Below are 22,657 nucleotides of genomic sequence, written 5' to 3' on the forward strand. Positions count from 1 at the left end.
ACTACACTACCTTATTTCCTCGGACATTCTCGTTTTCCGCTCGACATCTCACAGCACTTACAAATCTATCCTTTTGTGTACTCTTTGGACAGGGGGATTTCGAACACACGAGCACGAGGACGAGTTTTAATGCACGGAGAGGAATTCACTTGCTTTGATTTGGTTACTCTCTCGGTAACACGCTCTACACTTATCAACATGTGGTTCGTGTATTACACATGTAAAACACTATCTGCATTTGACGCTTTCCTTTGTCGATACACACTTTGGTTTAGGTACACATTTTACCACCACTTCTCGCTAGGCAGACTATTGTAGTTCGACCACTAGCTGCTTTGCCTATAAATCGCTCACAGGGTCCCTCGCACAGGCGCCATCGCATAGGCTACTTCCCAACAGGTTCGTTACACAGGCTCCTTCCCACAGGCTAACTCCCGCAAGGACCCGCACCCTCTCACTGAAGGACTCACTCACAGACACACTCTCACACTAATTGACTCACTCTCACTCACTCGCTGTCTCACTAATTGACACACTTGCACTGGCTCATTCTCATTGACTAACTCACACGGACTTACCTAATTGGCTCACTTTCACTGAGTCACTCTATCGCTATTTGACTTACTCTCACTGCCTCAAACTAGCACTACTTGACTCACTCGCACTGCCTCACACATTGGCTCACTCTCAATGACTCACACACTTGCTAACTGGCTCTGTCAGACGGACTCACTCTAGCGCTAATTAACTCATTCACACTGACTCTTTTTCAATCCATCTAACCCTCTTCGACACTTAGATCCCTCTTCTAACGTTCTACTGCCAAAAACATGTACTAACACTCTACTCTTCTACCACTCTACTACCCCGCTGACACTCTTTAGCACCGTTACTACCCCTTTACTACACTACTACCAGTGTTCTACACTTTTAGACATCTTCTACCCCTATTCTAGCCTACAACCCCTCTTCTAAACATCTACTACCATTCTACCCCTCTATGGCACAATTTGCTCCCCCTTCAACACCTCTCTAAGTCTTCTAATCCTAGACACCTTTATCTATCTTATCAACTTCTAGCCAAGATCTATCCATCTTCTAACATTCTACTCGTCTACCCCTAATACCCTCTTCTAACCTTCTACACCGCTTCTAACACAACACTAATCTACACCTCAAACACACTTCTACCACTTGACTACTCTTCAATGCTTCTACACCCTTCAAAACACAGCTGCACATATTCAAAGCCTCTACCCTCTTTTACACCTCTAGACCTCTTCAAACACTCTTCTACACCTCTACTAGCCCTCTTCAAAACCTCAGTTACAACTATTCTACACATCTAGTACCCTTTTACCACTCTAACCCCGTTTATAACCCCTTCTAAATCTCTTCTCACCCTCTACCACTCTTTGACAACTCTAACCCTCAAACCCTCTATCCCTATTCTAACCTTATACACCTCTTCTACACTTGTACATCCTTTAGCCCTCTTCTAACCCCTCTAGCACTTTATTTGCCCTCTTCTATCCATTTTCTACACCTCTAGTAACACTCTACTCTTCTAACCCTCGCACACTCTTCTACCACTCTACCACTCTTCTACCCCTCTAACCCTCTTCTATCCCCTCTTGTAGCCCTCTAGACCTATTCAAACATTATACCACTGTAGCCCTCTAGTACCCCTCTAGTATGCCTCTACACCTCTACTACCCCTGTAGCCCTATTATACACCTCGATCCCTCTTCAAACACCTTCTACCCCTCTGATACCCCTCTTCTATCCCGCTAACCCTCTTCTTCCCATCTTCTGCACATCTATGCCTCTTCTAGCCCTCTTCTACCCCTCTACCCCTTTCTACACACAATAACGAGCAAAAACCCTGTATCACTCAGCAACAAACATTGGCATAGCCAATAGCCCTCGCCTTTGGGACCTTAGAAGTGCTTAGCCATGAAACAGTTGATGGTGTGGCACCAAGGATATTGTGCTGCAAAACTAAATACTTATAAGGTACCAAAAGCGTGACCTATTGCCCATGCCAATGCTTGTTATATCTAGTCGTTTACATACTTGTTTCTTCATTTTGGATACAAAAGGAGTGCCTTGGTGTGTTAGGATTTCTTGTGGAAATCTCATGCGTGCGAACATTTCGATGAGGTGTTGTGCAAAGACCTTTGTAGGGACCTTTAAGGGGATGGTCTCAAGATAACGTGTAGCATGGTTAACTATGACTAATACGTATTGAAACCCTTTTGTGCAGCGGGGTAAGTGTCCTATTAGATCGATCCCTATGCTCTCAAAGGGATTCCCTATGATAGGTAATGGTTGTAGATGTGCTTTACGAGGCTGATATGGATTTTTTTCTCCAAATGGCACATTCTTGGCAATACTGCTTGGTTCGAGCATATATGCCAGGCTAAAAGAAGTTCTGTAGATTGGATTGGCTAGTCCTTTCTACAAGGTGTGAGTGAGCAAAGAACAAAACCTGTTATCTAAAATCAAAAGGAACTAACAAGTGAGGAATATTGCCTTACTTGCCCACTCTGTATTATGAAGCTAGGATAGACGGAGTTGGAGGAATTCTGTGAATTTTTGGTGCTTTGTCACTCATTTTGAAGTGTTTTATCTTTCAATTGAGCCAGTCTGAAACATTTGTCTAGTGCCCAGTGTTTGGGGAGTGAGAGTGTTATGTACAGGTATAATTTCCTTTGTACTTGGGGCCTGAGCATGTTTCCTGTTTCTGAGATTTCTAAAGAGTAAGTCAAGGAAATAAGGATTGTCTGTACCTAGCATGAGTTCCTCGGGAAGACAAGGGAGGATCCCAGCCTCAACTGTACTTTCTTGTCCTGTATCATTGGTAAGAGTTAAGTGTGCAACGGGGTATACTTTAGTGTCTTCATGCACACAGCGTACCCCCACACTTTTATTGAGCATGATTTAGGAAGATAAACAAAGCAAGCAGCAGTGCACCACTTCATCTCATACAAGTGCATCAAACCTCAACCTGCCCACCTCTTAATACACTGACCACCTCGCACATACCACTCCACTGTGCTAATAAATCCCTGCACACTCCCTCTCAGTCTGACAGATCCTCGGCACACATTGATCTCGGAGTGTAACACTGAACACCCATGTGCACACAGAGACCCTCCCTAGGTGATACTGACCCTGTGCACACACCCTTCTTCCAGAGCTTTCACTGATACACCTCAGACCCGTCAATGTTTTACACTGCAGATATCACTCTTCCTCTATTACAGATCTTCCTACACACACACACATCCCCATGAGTTATACTGAATCTACCTAAGCCTAAGAAAATTGATGCAGTTTGTTTAAGATGATGCTCTTTATTCCCCAATTTTGATCAGTCAGTGAGACAGTTCTCAGCACCTTGAGACCCTCACGGGTGAGTAGCGCGCTTACAATTCCCCCAATTGATTCTTCTCTCTCTCTTCCTAGGCCAGGACCGAGAGCACAGGGACTACCGTGAAGAAAGATGCCCCTGGGCAAGCCTTGCTCTTCCAGGAACGTGGCGGGGCTCTATGTATATTCAGTGGCCTCCTGACTTCTCTCTGCCTTCGATAGGGCTACCGCTGTCTCCGACGTGTCCTGGCAACCTCGCAATCACAGTTCCCGCGTCTCTTGTGAGTCTAATCTCGATATGCATCCGCCGCGACTCAAACACCGCCGGGTCCGAGTGTGGTGATTTATTTTCCGGGTTCTTGAGTGCCGTCTCCTCTCGTGATTGGCTCTCAGCAGCACCTGTATTCCCAGGTCACGACTGGTCGCTTCCGACCGGGCTGACTTTTTTCTAAAGGAACTTTTATCCCAAGGAGCCTGCGGTACAAGGAAGAGTGCGTCTTGTGATGTTGAAGCGACGGAGAAGGGCCAAAGGACCGAAGTATCTATATCCTCCGTCCCATCCCACACCCCCTCCCTAGTACTTTCCAGATCGGGGAAAAAGGGAAATCAGAAAAGACAGCATTGCCCTGTTATTTGCCCTTCCTATAACATATTTCAAACTGGAAGGGTTGTAATGTTAAGAACTACAGGCAGAATCATCCTGTCATTATTCCCTTTATTCCGAAATAGCCAAGTGAGGGGTGCATGTTCACTGTATAGGACAAATGGTCTATCATCCAAGTAGTAGCATAGTTTTTCAATTGCCCATTTAAGAGCAAGATATTCCTATTCAAGGGTTGGCACGTTCTCTCGAGAACAGCTTTCGACTAATACAAAGAAGAGGCCTCTCCTGCCCTTCAGAGTCTATTTGAGACAAGACAACTCCAATTCCTACATCAGAAGCGTCTGTTTTAAAAATAAATGGTTTATCAAAGTCAGGTGAAAGTAAGACAGGAGCTGTGGTAAGTACTGTTTAAAATCCATGGCAGGCTTCAAGGGCTGTGGTAGATGGGTTTTTGAAAACTGAGTCAGACGCTAGTTTCTTCAGATAATTTGTAAGGGGAGCAGCCAATTCAGAAAAATGGGGTGTGAACCTTCTATTATACCCTAAGAGTCCTAGAAAGGCTCTTAACTCCCTCTTTGTTTAGGGGAAGGGAGTTTCTGTTATGGCTTTTCTCTTCTCCGTCTGGGGTCCTCTAACACCCTCCCGTAGGAGATAACCCAGATATGTGAATTATTGATGGACACTCCTAGATTTTTTTTTCCATTAATGTGGAGTTGAGCTATTTGAAGTTCTGATATGAGAGTGTAAAGCTGTTGTAAATGTTCTGGCCAAGTTTTACTGTACACAACTATGTCATCCAGATAGGAGGATGAATACCCCTAATGGTTTGTGAGTAGGGTATTCATGAGCCTCTGGAAGGTGGCAAGGGCACTGCGTGAACCGAATGGTAGAACAGTGAAATTATGTAGACCATCAGGGGTGACGAAGGCAGTCTTTTCTTGATCTGCCAGGCTTAAGGGGACCAGCCCATAACCTTTGGTTAAATTGATGGTACTTATGCAGTGTGCCTCATAACAAGTCTTTCGGTTCATTCATCAACTCTAGGTAAGGGATACCATCTCATTTAGAGACCCAATTTACACCCCTAAAGTCAAAACCGTATACTACCATCCGTCTATGAAACCAGTACCATGGGAGAACACCACTCATTCTTGGAGGGAACAATAACTTCCATCTCGAGCATTTGTTTCACTTCGGCCTGAAGTGTTACTCTACAGGGTTCTGAGATGCAGTAAGGTAATTGTTCAATAACAATTTGCTCTTGGGTAGATATTGAATGTATAGCTAAGTAGTTTCTACCAGGTAAGTCTGAAAAGATTTCGAGAAGGAAGTTAGGACATGAAGAAGTTCCTTTCTTTCATCTTCTGTAAGGGCATTATTGATGTTTGTTTTATCTATAGTATGTCTTGATTGTATACAAGGGATTACTGCCTGTACATTCTTCGGAGGTGCCCTCCACCATTTTTTGAGAGGTCGATATGATAGATCTGTTCCTTTTCAGAACAAAGTCGTAGTTGATACGTAACTCGTCATATTTTCTTTCCAACTTCATAGGGACCTTGCCATTCTTTTTCCTTTTTTGTATTTGAGGTAGGTAAACAGAATAGTGCCCAGTCTCCAACAGCCAATTATCTCCATTGTTTCCCTTTGTCATAAAAAAATTTCAGTTTTTGTTCTTATGAGCCAACATTCTCAGTTTACCGATCCTTGATTTTAGTTGATTGGCGTAGTCTAAAAAGGAATTGGTCTCATTTTCTGTATCTTTTTCCCATGCCTCCTTAGAGATTTCTAGGAGTATATGAGGTCTACAACCAAAAAGCAGTTTGAAAGGAGAAACCCCTAGACTACTCTGTACTTGGTTCGTAAAACGAAAAGAAGCAGAGGCAAAACTGGTCCCATGTTTTCCCATCCCCAGACAGCATTTATTTTTAGAGTTAGCTCAGGGCTTCAGTTGTAGCTCTCCACAAGTCCATCTGTCCGTGGATGATAAACAGATGTGGTCATGTTTGTTTAGGTCTCGCCTGAGCCAGCCCTTGCGCTGCTCTGCTGAGAGACATTTTGTATGTGGGATTTTCAAAGTGCTACCAACAGTGTTTTGCTGGCCTAAAGCTTGAGTGCACGATCGCGTGCATGTGCACAGCTGGCATCTAATGGCTCCTCTGCTCCCACTCCCCCCTCCCTTCTCATTAGCTTTATAGATTGAGGCTCCTTTGTTTGTATTACCCCCTCCCTTCTCTCCCCGCTCTTTTTGCACTACCGCCTCCCTTCTAGTCAGCTTCCTTGAGGCTCCTCTGATTGCACTTCCCCCTCCCTTCTCTCCCCGCGTCATCTCGGATTGCACTAACCCCTCCCTTTTCATCAGCTTCCTTGGGGCATTTGCGAGCATTACGGAGGAACAAGACAAGAGGCGCCACTGGGGGAGAAGGCAGACAGAGCCATCCTGCCTGATTTCAACGTTTGTTCGGGCAAAAGGCCGCACACCCCCACATCCTCCTAAAATGATATTTCCAGTCTGATCGAAGGGTTTTTACATTTAGATACAAACATTACGGACCATGCCAAGTATGTACTTTTGAAAGGTTACCACCTTGACCAGTATTGTTATCGGACTCACATTTCATCCACAGTCAGGTGCGCTTATTTCAAACCTTCATAGAGGTGGCCTTACATTACGGCTTATAGCCAATTGAACAATTACTAAAAACATATACACTACCCCCTCCCTTTTCGTCAGCTTCCTTGGGGCTCCTCTGCTTGTACATCCACCACCCCTAAACGCACCTTAGCCCTTTTTTTTTTGACAATGTAACATTTGCAAGCGGTTCGAGGAACCAGACAAGAGGCACCACTGGGGGTGAAGGCAGACAGAGCCATCCTGCATGATTAATGCATTTGCATTTCAACGTTTGTTCGGGCAAAAGGCCCCACACCCACACATCCTCCTAAAATGATATGTCCAGTCTGAACGAAGGGTTTTTACATTTATACAAACATTTCGGACCATGCCAAGTATGTACTTTTGAAAGGTTACCACCTTGGCCAGTATTGTTATCGGGCTCACATTTAATCCACAGTCAGGTGTGCTTATTTCAAGCTTTCACAGAGGTGGCCTTACATTACGGCTTATAGCCAATTGAACAATTACTAAAAACATATACAAAATTATTTACTGCCACACATACACCATTACAGAGATGCAGAGTGAAAGGAACATTGTTAAGAATGTGCTTTTTCCAGCGTGTCTCCATTTCCAGCGTGTCTCCAGGGGATGTTCATTCACCCCACATTCGGAAGCAGTGCGGGGCCAGGCGCCATTCCTTTGAAGCGGTGTTTCTGGTTTTATTTCAAGGAACCTCAAAAGTTATGTCAATAAAATCTTACCATGGGGAAACGCCCCAAAAAACTATAGTCCTCGCAAATCCAAATGTGACATTTATGTCCCATGGAAATTTAGACATCCCCGGAACATCGTCCCATAGCTTAGGGAGCATAATTTAAAATTGTAATGCATCCTTACCTGCAGCAAAGTGCCGCTTGCGTACTGATTAACTTAGATTTGGGGAAATAATTGGCGGGCGGAAGGGTTGATGCTGCTTTTACTTCGCGAACAACGCGTGGCCAAATTAGCAGTGCAAACACGGCTGGTTCAAGAGTAGCCGAGTCCGCACCACTCACTACGCAGCGATTTCATTGCCTTACTCGGCTGTTCATCATGAGCTACCATGCAATCAGTGAAGAATGCTCAGATTGTTGTGAATATGTACGTGTGACTGAGCAGCATGACCAGCCTGTGTCCTACTGAAGTGGCACAACTGTCTGTATGTCTTGCTACAAGCGAGCACAGTGGTGTGCCTGGTGCTGTGCTTGGCTTACACTCCGCTCTTTACCATTCTAACGGTTACAAATAAAGAAAGGCTCGAGTTACATAACAAAGGGGAAATATGGGCCATGTGGACTGAGTACATTTAGACTAAAACACAAAATGTTACATTAAACAGATTGCTTAGGGACTAGGAGCCCTTTTTGGACAATGCAAGATTCTCTAGCGTTACAGAGGGACCAGACAAGAGGTGCCAGTGGGGCACAAGGCAAACAGAGACATCCGACATGATCAATGGGTTTGCGTTTCAACGTGTTACCGAGAAACAGGCCACAGGCGCCAGGAGAGCACAACCCACAACATCAGATTCCTCCTTAATTGAGGTTTGCCGTCTGAGCAGAGTGAGTTTACATTTAACTCCAAACATTCAGAACCTTAACAAGTATGGACTTTTTCGAGGGGGCAAGGTTGGACAGTATTGTTAGCGGACTCACATTTAAGCCTCAGACTGGGACGCCTATTTCAGCATTTCACATTCTTGCCCAAACATTATGGCTTTTAGCCCCAAAAAAAAATGGCAACGACAGATATGAACATTATTACTGCTGCACAATCTAAAAGGGATTTGGGTGCTGTTTTTGAAAACTATAGCGGCGCAGACTTTACACATAGCACACTACACTACCTTATTTCCTCGGACATTCTCGTTTTCCGCTCGACATCTCACAGCACTTACAAATCTATCCTTTTGTGTACTCTTTGGACAGGGGGATTTCGAACACACGAGCACGAGGACGAGTTTTAATGCACGGAGAGGAATTCACTTGCTTTGATTTGGTTACTCTCTCGGTAACACGCTCTACACTTATCAACATGTGGTTCGTGTATTACACATGTAAAACACTATCTGCATTTGACGCTTTCCTTTGTCGATACACACTTTGGTTTAGGTACACATTTTACCACCACTTCTCGCTAGGCAGACTATTGTAGTTCGACCACTAGCCGCTTTGCCTATAAATCGCTCACAGGGTCCCTCGCACAGGCGCCATCGCATAGGCTACCTCCCAACAGGTTCGTTACACAGGCTCCTTCCCACAGGCTAACTCCCGCAAGGACCCGCACCCTCTCACTGAAGGACTCACTCACAGACACACTCTCACACTAATTGACTCACTCTCACTCACTCGCTGCCTCACTAATTGACACACTTGCACTGGCTCATTCTCATTGACTAACTCACACGGACTTACCTAATTGGCTCACTCTCACTGAGTCACTCTATCGCTATTTGACTTACTCTCACTGCCTCAAACTAGCACTACTTGACTCACTCGCACTGCCTCACACATTGGCTCACTCTCAATGACTCACACACTTGCTAACTGGCTCTGTCAGACGGACTCACTCTAGCGCTAATTAACTCATTCACACTGACTCTTTTTCAATCCATCTAACCCTCTTCGACACTTAGATTCCTCTTCTAACGTTCTACTGCCAAAAACATGTACTAACACTCTACTCTTCTACCACTCTACTACCCCGCTGACACTCTTTAGCACCGTTACTACCCCTTTACTACACTACTACCAGTGTTCTACACTTTTAGACATCTTCTACCCCTATTCTAGCCTACAACCCCTCTTCTAAACATCTACTACCATTCTACCCCTCTATGGCACAATTTGCTCCCCCTTCAACACCTCTCTAAGTCTTCTAATCCTAGACACCTTTATCTATCTTATCAACTTCTAGCCAAGATCTATCCATCTTCTAACATTCTACTCGTCTACCCCTAATACCCTCTTCTAACCTTCTACACCGCTTCTAACACAACACTAATCTACACCTCAAACACATTTCTACCACTTGACTACTCTTCAACGCTTCTACACCCTTCAAAACACAGCTGCACATATTCAAAGCCTCTACCCTCTTTTACACCTCTAGACCTCTCCAAACACTCTTCTACACCTCTACTAGCCCTCTTCAAAACATCAGTTACAACTATTCTACACATCTAGTACCCTTTTACCACTCTAACTCCGTTTATAACCCCTTCTAAACCTCTTCTCACCCTCTACCACTCTTTGACAACTCTAACCCTCAAACCCTCTATCCCTATTCTAACCTTATACACCTCTTCTACACTTGTACATCCTTTAGCCCTCTTCTAACCCCTCTAGCACTTTATTTGCCCTCTTCTATCCATTTTCTACACCTCTAGTAACACTCTACTCTTCTAACCCTCGCACACTCTTCTACCATTCTACCACTCTTCTACCCCTCTAACCCTCTTCTATCCCCTCTTGTAGCCCTCTAGACCTATTCAAACATTATACCACTGTAGCCCTCTAGTACCCCTCTAGTATGCCTCTACACCTCTACTACCCCTGTAGCCCTATTATACACCTCGATCCCTCTTCAAACACCTTCTACCCCTCTGATACCCCTCTTCTATCCCGCTAACCCTCTTCTTCCCATCTTCTGCACATCTATGCCTCTTCTAGCCCTCTTCTACCCCTCTACCCCTTTCTACACACAATAACGAGCAAAAACCCTGTATCACTCAGCAACAAACATTGGCATAGCCAATAGCCCTCGCCTTTGGGACCTTAGAAGTGCTTAGCCATGAAACAGTTGATGGTGTGGCACCAAGGATATTGTGCTGCAAAACTAAATACTTAATAAGATACCAAAAGCGTGACCTATTGGCCATGCCAATGCTTGTTATATCTAGTCGTTTACATACTTGTTTCTTCATTTTGGATACAAAAGGAGTGCCTTGGTTTGTTAGGATTTCTTGTGGAAATCTCATGCGTGCGAACATTTCGATGAGGTGTTGTGCAAAGACCTTTGTAGGGACCTTTAAGGGGATGGTCTCAGGATAACGTGTAGCATGGTTAACTATGACTAATACGTATTGAAACCCTTTTGTGCAGCGGGGTAAGTGTCCTATTAGATCGATCCCTACGCTCTCAAAGGGATTCCCTATGATAGGTAAGGGTTGTAGATGTGCTTTACGAGGCTGATATGGATTTTTACGTTTCCAATTGGCACATTCTTGGCAATACTGCTTGGTTCGAGCATATATGCCAGGCTAAAAGAAGTTCTGTAGATTGGATTGGCTAGTCCTTTCTACAAGGTGTGAGTGAGCAAAGAACAAAACCTGTTATCTAAAATCAAAAGGAACTAACAAGTGAGGAATATTGCCTTACTTGCCCACTCTGTATTATGAAGCTAGGATAGACAGAGTTGGAGGAATTCTGTGAATTTTTGGTGCTTTGTCACTCATTTTGAAGTGTTTTATCTTTCAATTGAGCCAGTCTGAAACATTTGTCTAGTGCCCAGTGTTTGGGGAGTGAGAGTGTTATGTACAGGTATAATTTCCTTTGTACTTGGGGCCTGAGCATGTTTCCTGTTTCTGAGATTTCTAAAGAGTAAGTCAAGGAAATAAGGATTGTCTGTACCTAGCATGAGTTCCTCGGGAAGACAAGGGAGGATCCCAGCCTCAACTGTACTTTCTTGTCCTGTATCATTGGTAAGAGTTAAGTGTGCAACGGGGTATACTTTAGTGTCTTCATGCACACAGCGTACCCCCACACTTTTATTGGGCATGATTTAGGAAGATAAACAAAGCAAGCAGCAGTGCACCACTTGTACAAATACAATTAAATACAATTCAGATTCCAAATATATCCACAGTATTACGTTAATAGTTGAGCTTCTTCTCTTTATTGTTGCATCATTATTGCTTATCAAAAAAATCAGCCAACCTGTTTCCTCCACATACATATGGACTTCTTCAGGGCACAAGGAGGATATGAAGTATACCTCATATGAAAGAAGGAATATTTAGGTCCATTCATTAAATGTCGTATGGAGAATAGTATTACTTCTCAAAGACAGTGGGGTCCATCCAATAAGTCTAGAGTCTGGCGGGACAATCATGAGATTTTCGAAGACCCCTGCCAGTAAGGACACATCTCAAAAACACTATGTCTCATTTAACATTCTGTTAGTGCTTATTCCTTGAAGATAAAGTAAGGTTAAATAAGAAGAAAGGACCTGCCCCATATCCAACACTACAATTGGTGTTGAAAAGGCCAACAGCCTCTTGTCGTTTAAAAAAAATCACCTTTAGAAAGGGTAGACTAATTCACTTTTAACCACCGACTGTCTACACCCTGTGTTTTTACCAATTTACCATTGAGTCTTAAACTCACATAATATATAGGTTCTGTCTTTTGGGCACACAGAACAGACTGGGGTATGTAACTGATATCTATGGGTACTTCCTTCAGGTTCTCTTTCTTCTTTTTACAAAACCTCTTGATGTGTCCCTATTCCCCACACTCAAAACAAGCGCACAGCAGCAGTAAATTATTGCCCAACCAAATGCTCACTTTTATGAAAAAGTTTTTATTTCTACCCTTATCAACACAAAGAAAAAAAACAACTACACAGCCCCTCCTGAGGTCGGGTCTCTAGTGTTCCTTTGGCGTTCCCTGTCCCACTTCCTCCTCGCTCTGGGGAAGTGGTCATTACTCATTCCCAACTGCAACATCCCGGATATGTCCTGCTAGTAGTCTGAGTCTCAAGAGTTCACATTGACTCTAAATTACAGTCAAGGGTGTTCCAGCTTCACAGCAGCAGCAAGTTCCCCAGAGCCAATAGCCCAAAATCAGTCTTACCCGCACCAGCAGGAGTGGAGCTTTTGGAGTTCTGAGTGTGCTTCGTCCACCTGAGCGGTTGCAGCTGTGGGTCTGGCTAAAGTCAGGTGGGTCTGCTGCATTTGGTACACAGGTGCAGTCCCTCAATCGGGGGCGTGCTCCTGAAGTTACCATAGGTTCCCTACGGCTCCTCCTGGGGGAGGGCCAGGGAAGAATTTAGTTTGTCTCCCGGTGGCGGTGTTTCAGATGATCCTGCTGTGGGTCCCTCACCTGGTGATGGTGCACAGGTGCTTCCATGCCGTCCTCACTTCTCCAGCGAAAGGGGGTAGGGGGTGGCGTCAGGCAGATTTTCCCTTGCTTCCCACTGTGACCAGGAAAACTTTGATACAGGCCCTGATTATGAGCAGAATCGATTATTGCAATGCTTTGCTTCTCTCGACTCATGAAGTCTCCCTAGGCAAACTGCAGGTTATACAGAATACGGCGGCCCATCTAGTGATGGGATTACCGCCCAGGACTCCTTCCATGCCTCTCTGTTAACGAAGCTTCACTGGCTTCCAGTGAGAAAAAGAGTGGAATTCAAGATAGGATGCATGGTCTTTAAGGCCTTAAATAGGCTTAGTCCATCCTATCTTGCTAGGAAATTTAATATCTATACTCCTCTACGCTCTCTTAGATCTGGATCTAAAAGTCTACTTTCTATTCCCAGAATCAAGAAGTCGCGTACCGGTGGCAAAGCCTTTTCTTACCTGGCCCCGATCTTCTGGAACAATCTTCCACAATATCTCCGTGCTGATATGACCCTCTTTCAGTTTAGAAAACTCCTGAAAACGTATCTTTTTTAATGAGTTTGCCGAGGCTGTAGGTCTGTTGCAAGCGCAGAGATACCCCTTATAAAATTATAAAATAAATAAATAAATAAAGCACGACACTGCGACACCCAGCCTATCCTGCCATTTTATAGAGTACTTTTCAATGTCATCCTCTACCCCCTCAAGAAGTATGCTATACACCGATGAAATTGAGGGGGGACATATACTCGTAAGAGCTTCCAACAATGGGATCACTGAAAAACTTGATGTCCCACCAGTTTTCTTAAGGAGAAAGTCCCTTATCTGTAGAAACTTAAAAAAGTCCCTACGATTAATATTAAATCTGGCCATAATTATATCAAAGGAAGCCATGTATTCCCCAGCCATTAGATCCCCTATCCTAAAAACATCTGCTCTCCCCCACCTGTGTAAGTATTCATCTGCCAAAGTTACCGGGGAGTATACCTGCTAAACCTGCCGAGTCCTATTTTCTTTCTAATCCGGGCCCAATTTCGATAGGCTGCAATAAGGGTCTTAAAACAAGTCTTTTTAAAATAATTAGGCTCAAATATCTTTAGCAAAGAGCCATTGGCACATGGGCCTATCAAATTCTCGAATATAGAGGGCACGTAATTAGAGTTAGTAGCCCTATTTTCCATAATACCAAACAGCGGCCGATAATATTTTAGAGATGCTGCTAGATGATACAAGCTGAGATTAGGTAGGCTGAGGCTGCCCCTTTCCCTAGCAAGAGTTAGAAAAATATTTGATCGGTGTGTCCGTTTATAAGACCATATGAATCTGACTATCTCCCTTTCAATCTGCCCAAACCATGCATTATGTATTTCCAAAGGTATTGTACGGAAAATATATAACAGTTTGGGCAGGATCACCATTTTGATCAAGTTGCATCTGCCAATTATAGATAACTTTAGATTGTCCCAGTGGCCCATATCCCTCTTAATTTGTCCTATTATAGGAGTAAGATTTGCCTCCACAACATCCTCAATCTTAACTCTTACTCGTATGCCCAGATATACAGCCTCTTCCACAATCCTACTATCAATAGAAGACACATGCTTATTGACCAATATCTGAGTCTTTTCTGTATTAAGCCGATAACCAGAAAACTACCCAAATTGCTTAGCCAGTGTCTCAACCTCAATCAGAGTATTCCCTAAGTCAGAGGTAATAACAGCCATATCATCGGCATATGCCAATAGTTTTGTGTCTCTACCATATAAACTAAAAGGGGAGATGTTCATTGAGGCTTTGAGACACCTAGAAAGGGGTTCATATATAACACATACAGCAAGGGGGAAGATGGACACCCCTGTCTTGTGCCTCTTGTAATCACAAAGGGCTGTGATATGCCACCCATAATCTGAACCTGTGCTGTAGGTTTATAATACAGAGCCTGTATCGCCTTGATGAACCCCACACCTAAATTATTAGCTTCCAGACATCTCCACAGATAGCTCCAAGACACACCGTCAAACGCCTTTTCGGCATCTAAAAAGGCCACCGCCATGGGTAATCTTAATACGTCTCCAGCATCGAATAAAGAAATGAGCCGCCTAATATGATCTTCAGTCCCCCTGCCCTGGATAAATCCATGCTGCCATTCTGATACTAAATGCTGCATAACCTTATTTAAATGTGAAGCAAGGATCTTTGAATATAATTTAGCATCGCTATTTAGTAATGTTATTGGTCTATAAGACCCCATATTCAAAGGATCCTTCCCTTTCTTTAAAAAAATGATAATGTTTGCCGTCCCCCATGAAGTCGGAGGAATAGCCCCCCCTTAACTACTTTTAACAGAGCCAGGATCTCTCGAGCAATCTCGTTAAAGAAGGTTTTATAAAACTCCAGCGGTATAGCATCCGTACCTGTGGCTTTGGCCGACGGGAGATCATACAATGCCTTCTGAAGCTCTTTCTGAGATATTTCACTACCCAAAAAATGGGCCTCCTCTTGTGATAGCTTCACCTTAGGTAAAAAGTCAGGATCATAAGTAATCTCCTTTACGACAGATGGAGCTGCTGCAGTGTAAAGTACCCCATAATATTCTTTAAAGCAGTGGCGGCTGGTCCATTAGGGGCGTTGGGGCAGCGCCCCACATAAGAATCAGCCAGTGAACAGGATGGAATGTAAACCAGACGAATTGACAGCTTACAATTCGTCAGTTTACATTTCCGGGCCGCCTGTGCGCTTCATTACTGGTGAAAGTGCGCTGTGCGCATGTCACGCACAGCGCACGCAGGCAGAGACGAGCAGGAGTTAAAAAGATGGTCTGCGCATGTGACAGAGGAGCAAAGCCCCTCACTCACATTCACAATCCATTAGGTTTGCTGCGCATGCCCTGTGTAGAGCAGGAGTTTGAAGGTAGGCTCCTACTCGGGCGGTGACGCGTTTTGCACAAAGTCGCCCCATGCCCTATCAAATAACAGGAAAGTAAAGGTTCAGCCCACCGCCCGGCCCCCCAGTCTCCTCATTGGCAAAAGAAAAGAGCGGGGAGAAGTTACTTCCACGTTGCAGTCAGAGCAGCAGACGTGATGTGACGCGGGACCGGAGAAGATGGCTGGTAAGTTCTTTTTATTATTGATTAACTTTCCCCCCCCTACCCTCTCCAGACATGCCGGCCGTGCCTGGACAAACTCCATTAGAAGGGTGACCTTTGAGTTACTAGCGCCACGGGTTACCTACCTGTAAATCGGGTGCTGAAAATCTTGTCTGCTCTACCGTTAGTCTTTTCAACCAGAGTACATTTCAGACGAGTGCACGTTAAACACTGGTTTTTCAACGTGCATGTGTCGTACTATACAAGCCCTTAAATACCACATCGGTATTGTATTATTAATAACTGTTGTCTTTTTTAGGCACGCAGTCAAATATAAAATGTTTAAAATAATTATTTTTGTCATAAGAAAAGATTATGAATTGTTTTTATTATGTTTGTATACATTTTTTCGTTTTTTTTTGTTCCAACATCAGTTATGTAGACATTTATACCTGCTAGTAGTTCGAAACCGTCTTGTAATCATAAAAAAAATCAAGAAAGCCAATTTAGTAATGTTCATAATCATGTCATAAACAAAACGATATTGTTTACAGTCTGGAGAAACATTTCATGAACATTACATGAACTCTTTATACTTCCTAATGCACAGAAAGATGCTTTGTCATAATGGATGCGGCGGTTTGTAAAATAAATGCTTTGTCATACTTAGCAAGCTGTGTGAATAATTTATCCTGCTGTTGCATCGGCTGCAATGTTGGCACACCTTCTACAAGCAAAGGGATTACTAGGTACTATTTCTGAGTAGCTGTTTGGCACACCTGCAACAAGTCAATGAAACACGATGACCAGCAATTATTGAAACCACTTACACCCAGTGATGTTGGAAAGGCAGCAAAACTATTATTTGTATTTTCAAAAACACTCTCTCAGGAGTGGCACAAAAGGTCACCTGGTAAGTCGACCAGGAATTACTGACAGAGGAGGCCTCAGTGTTCCCTGGGGGGTTACCGGGTTTTCCATGTTTTCGTGGAATTACATGAAAAAATTGCCCTTTCAGTGCCAGTTCTCGCCATGTTTTCCCTTAGTGTTTCTTCCACATTGTCCTTCCCTGCTCCCGGTCCCTACATTACAATCCCTGCTGCTCACTCAACAAACACCCCCACACACTTACCTGTTCTCCTGCAGAGCACTTTCAACCTTCCTGGAACACACAGCTAAGAATGCACAAATGGCCTTTGTTAGCTGTCAGAAAGTGACATGCGGCCTCACACATATCTGTGCTCTCACCTACTGTGCTATAAGCCGAAGCTGCACAACAACACCTACATAGTCCCCTGTTCCTTCACACTACTCTGCTACCCACCCCCTGTAAACGAACACAGTTCCCGTTCCTCCTGTCTTCCAGGCACACACAACTGGCAGTTCCTGTGTACTACGTTGACTCCGGACCATCTGTTTGGTCACATGCCCACCTTCCCAATAGCTCAAATGTACACATTAAATTTTTTTAATGAAATAATCAGCTTTTCATGAAGTTGTGTGCAACTGAGAAAATTGAACAAACGTTTTGCATTCATTCAAATTAGTGCCTACTTTTGTTAAATTATCTGTAACACTGCTTCCAAAAAAATTTCACAAACTGGTAAACTGTACTACGGTCGAACGGCCTTTTTTCAATCTATGCGTTGTGCAGGTGCCTGGTGAAGTCCTGCCGTGCTTCACACGTCAAAGGCCGGTAAAGTGCGCAAACAAATCCCATCCGTACAGATTATATAATGCCACCTCCAAGCACATGAACTCAGCATGGACGTCATTAAGGCTAATTATGTGTTGATTAATAATTAATGCCTGAGAACACAGGCCATTGGTAATGCTATTACTGTGTTACACTCTGAAAATGATACGAACTGTAGCTCCCATGCTTAGGATTCCCTTCTGTGGCTGTCCCACTTCGGCTCTGTGAGTGTGATTACGACACATATTAATGTCCCTGGAACTGTAGGATGCATGTCTGTCTGCAAGGAGCGCCAGAGAATGATTCTGACAATGCATAGGATGAGGCCACAGGCAGAGCTGTAGCTTGTCATGAAACACGTCACAAGCAAGTGTGATGTTTGATGCAGCCTGGTATCTATTATATAAGATACTCAGAGCCATACCCGTGCCTCTTGGTGGTATTTATTCAATGCACCCTTCCTCTCCAATGCTTCCCTGTGCTTCACCACACTTTCATAATTGCTTAATTAACCTTCTTGCTTTCTCAAATATGCGTGAAAATGCATAATTTACCCATTCTTTTCTCAGGGGGAGAATCCCACTCATCACTAACTTTTACGCCCCACCACTTTCAAAGGTCACCAGCCGCCACTGCTTTAAAGGCTTCTCTAATCTCACCATCATCAGACAATATGTCACCCTGCATATTCTTAATTTGTTTAATATAGCCAGCCGAAATCTATTGTCTGGACCTAACTGCCAGCAGTCGACCTACTGCCTCGCTATATTCATAGCACTGTTGCTTTTTAACAAGATACTTGCCAGCCAGTTTGCCTACATAAAAATCATTTAGGGCAGCTTTAGTCACCATAATTGAATCTGAAATTATAGATGGGTCACTGCCATTATTCACACCGGAGATTAATTCAGTCTCTAAACAAGCTAATTTCTGATAGTAGCCTTTAATTTGATAAGTACTTTTCTTTTGTTTATTAATACTAAACCTCAAGGTCTCCCCTCTCACTGAGGCTTTAAACGCATCCCATACCGTTCCTGGGGATGCACTGTCTTTATTAAATCTATAAGATTCTCATATCCACCCTCTCATATGGTTTACATACTCTTGGTCAACAAGAAACACCCTCTCAACTGAAGAAAATTCATATACTACCGGGTTGTTGTCAGACATTATCCTAGGATATATTTCTATTCTAGCTTCCTTTAGAAGGGACGGTGAGACCAAAAAATAATCCAGCCTGGCCAGTTTTTGATGGGGAGCTGAGTAATAGGTAAACCCCGGATTGGTGGCCCTCAGATTAGGCCATGCATCAACCAGGCCTACATCTCTTAATAAATCTTTGAATGTCTTGCACACTCGCGGCTTACGGTTTGTACTTGCTACCCTATCCGTCCCCCTAGACCAGAGGTCTTCAAACTTTTTGATGCCGAGACCCCCCTGTCCAAAAATGTTAGGCGTAAGGACCCCCTCCGACAAAAAATTCTAGAACTTGGTACTCCTCATCATCGACAACCAAAAGCGCCCCCAATTACCACAGCAATCATTTTACGGTGGGGAAATAGTATTAAACAGTGTTTAGCAAATCAAAGGTTTGTTCATGTCCGTGCCCCTAGAAGTGCCCTTCTATGCAGGCCAGACATTCAGTACAATGGTGAGCCTTAGTGTCTGGAAGGAGAATGGCACCCATTGTGAACACGTGTTCCCATGCATTTGGTGCAGGTGGAGGACAACATGTTGCACGGTCAGACTAGCTCATCTGAGCCCTCGTCTTGGAAAGGCCTTCGCAGGGTGAGGGTCAGAAGAGAGGTTGTGAAAGGTCGCAAAACACACTCGTCTAGAGATGGAAGACAAAAGACACACGTGGTTTCTTTTTTGTGGGTGAAGTTCATTGTACCCAGAGGCCGGCAATCTAACAGACAGGTAAACTAGATCATTCAAGATCACACAGGCAGTCGGCGAGGAGCTGAGTAGCCTCCAAATTAGCACACACGGCGATTCTGTGAGAGCCTGGCCTTGACATGAGACAGACAGCTGTTTATCGCATGCCATTGTCTCCTCCTTCCCCCCTCCCCGGTACCTGGGTGATTTATGACGTTTTATTGCTGACAAACTTATAGACCAGTCATGGAAAATGATGCCACGAGAGAACAGTTTTGGCACACATTGGTATTCAATACCACAATGACAACAGCATATATGCGGAGTAACCATTCAGCGTTGAGTCACATGTGCTTAGTTTAGGACACAAAATCTCATTGCAAACAAAATGACAGGCTGTGTTCTATATGAACTGAAGACCCACAAAACATTCACTGCTGCAGTGTGTCAAAGGTATTGTATTGTAATTGCATTTATATAGCGCTAATTACCCCTGAAGAAGCGTCAAAGCGCTTTTTCAGTAAGTAGCACGCTTCTCCAGAACTCATAAAGGATTAGTGGTGAATTAGTATAGTGAAGAAGGAAAGTAATTTGGAGTGGTGGATATGGTATTATGTTATTTGGATTGAGAAGGATAGTGGAGAGATGTTTTGGAGCTCATAGCAGTAGTAGGAGGCTTGGGATGAGTAAAAGGGAGATGTAGGGGGAAGAGTCAGAGGGAAGGGTTTAGAAAGGCTTGTTTGGGGGGGAGGGATCAGAATAGCAGAAGAGGTATGAAAAAGTTAAAAATTAACTAAATGGACATTTTGAGAGTTAGTGCTTGGCCACGTTTGCTGACTAATGCTTTGATTTTACTCATGAGAAGATACTTATGCATTGAAACTGTAGTTGTATCTACATGGTTGACTAAATGTTCTGGCATATTCTTATGTTTTGCTGTATTACCGCAAATATTACTTCCATTGCTTGTCATTTATTTAATCTTTAATACATTTGAACTGCACAATTTAATTACTCCATATTTTGGAATCTTGTTCCTTTGCAAAACACATGATAAAAACATAATTTTGTAATTACAAATGTTATAATTTTTCTAATGTGTATAGCACCAATATCTTTAAAATACATTTCTTTGCAGGACATAATGATCTGTTTCTAACCACAGCTGAAATTCAGACGGCTATTTAGGTTTCCATGAGCCCATATTCACCAATCTAGTGATTAGCGTAGTTATAAACCACAGCCAATGCCCTCCTTTAGGTGGAATCTATAAGTGGGTGGAAAAGCCTATGAATATTGTGACTGCATCAGGTGTTAGATCGAAACGTAGGCAGTTGGTCCTGTATATATAAGAACCTGCTGCTAATAGATTAGAACTGGGAACGTACATTGAATGTGAATCCAGTCTACATAGCCTTGACATCAGGGACATGCATTTGTGATCTCTTGTTTACATTTATGAAGATATGCAAGGATATTATAGATCAGCCATTGGCCGCAGGTTTCTGCAATTTGCATCACGCACTGTTTTAAGAGTGTTATCACAAGGTTCGTTCCAAATTGCGGAGTTAATTTCAAGGACTGCTTCCTTTTCCTGTGCCTTAAGAATTCTCTTGTCACTGCAACATTTGCACTAATATTTCATTGCACCTCCTATAGAATTTAATATACGTTATTTTGCATACTTAAAAAACACTGCTACATGTAATAAAAAGACATGAGACGCTATTGTGGCCACCAGTCTCATATATTGCGATTTTGTGAATATTTACTATTTAGAACTTTTTGACAAAAAGGGATGTCCTCAGATGAACTCTCCCAGACCCGTTTTAAATGATTCCACCACGTGATAACGTTTTTTGTACTACAAAAATCACTACATCAAGTAAGTTGCAATCATGGATGCTTTACACATGAACAAATAACCATAGCTTGTTTTGGGAAAGTGTGGCAACTGTAGTTTACCAGAGGCATCATATTAATCTGCTGCTACAAGAATAAAAGCGGAAAGAACACGGAAAATAAACATTTAAATGTCAACAATATGAATATGTAACTGCTGCTACAAAAACAGAAAGTACACCAAAAATAAACACCATTCCACAGTCATAAAAATGAACGGAGCCTTTTTCCTGTCCCATCCACCCACCTCAATCAAGGAAACAGATAAGAATCTGTGTGTGTGTCTTTCCTTGCATGTAAGATAGTTTCAGTGTATGTCTGCAGCTGAAAAGCCAGGGCATGGGGTATGAGGAGGGGGCTTACCTAATTATTCCTGGAAGCTTCGGTTGCCATGGAAACCAGCCGGGAAGGAGATCCTAATGCAGAGGCAGCAATGAGCCACGAAGATGAGTTGGAACACGAGGTGAAAGCAGCAACGGACAAGGAAGATAACTGGATCCAGTGAAAGGCAGCAGTGACGGCGCAGAACTCCGTGGAAATACAGCCTGCATTACGAAGGTGCTGGACAAAGTTCGCGGGCATTTCCTGGTGTTCATCTGCAGTCTCTCTGATTGGAGGACAGGCATTGATGACGTAGCCACATTATGATTGGCTTATTTTGCCCTGTCCTCCAATCAGAGAGGCTCCTGGGATGTAATTATTTCGAATCCAAAACAAAACGAAAACGTTTTGGATTCGAGGCAGCAGTGAGGCATTTGAATGCGCGTCCCCCTGCCAATGACTCCACGCCCCACCTGGGGGTCGCGCCCCATAGGTTGAAGACCTATGCCCTAGACCCATTCACATTTAGATCCCCACACACCAAATAGGGAGAGGGCCAAGAGGGGAGCTCCGTAGATAAATAGGCCAAAGTTGAAGGATCATCTAAAACAAGGGCATATACTGAACATAGAGTAAATATCCCAGTCCCATGCTTAATTTCCATGATTATCCACCTTCCAAGCTTATCAACAATCTTTTTCTCACAGGTAATAATTTCATCGCTACGCCACACGGCAACTCCCTTGGTCCTACAATCCTGAGTCGTATGTGCAATCACTTTAAGCCCTATGGTATCAAGTATTTTAAAGTCTTTGCAGGCTATATGCGTCTCTTGCAGACAGACCAAGTTTGCTCGTAGAAATTTGAGGTCTTCTTGCACCCTTCTTCTTTTGCTTCCATCATTGAGACCACAAATATTTATAGTAGCTATGCAAATGCTAGCCATTATTCTTTACAAAAATCCCTTCAAGAAGACCCAGTACCTTTATAAAAAGCTGTTGGACACCATGACA

The 22,657-nt window shown here is 43.5% G+C and overlaps 1 long non-coding RNA gene across 1 annotated transcript in view; it reads right to left on the reverse strand.

Moving 5' to 3' along the window:
• Positions 1 to 21,897, reverse strand: part of LOC146869757 (uncharacterized) — a 36,015-nt gene extending 14,118 nt beyond the window's left edge. Inside the window, exon 1 of the long non-coding RNA XR_014965477.1 lies at positions 21,687 to 21,897. This is a non-coding gene — a long non-coding RNA (uncharacterized LOC146869757). The remainder of the gene's footprint in view (positions 1 to 21,686) is intronic.
• Between the last annotated feature and the right edge of the window lie 760 nt (positions 21,898 to 22,657).

The sequence above is a fragment of the Triturus cristatus genome, chromosome 1_1, assembly GCF_964204655.1.
Source record: "Triturus cristatus chromosome 1_1, aTriCri1.1, whole genome shotgun sequence".
NCBI classification, from domain to species: Eukaryota; Metazoa; Chordata; class Amphibia; order Caudata; family Salamandridae; genus Triturus; species Triturus cristatus.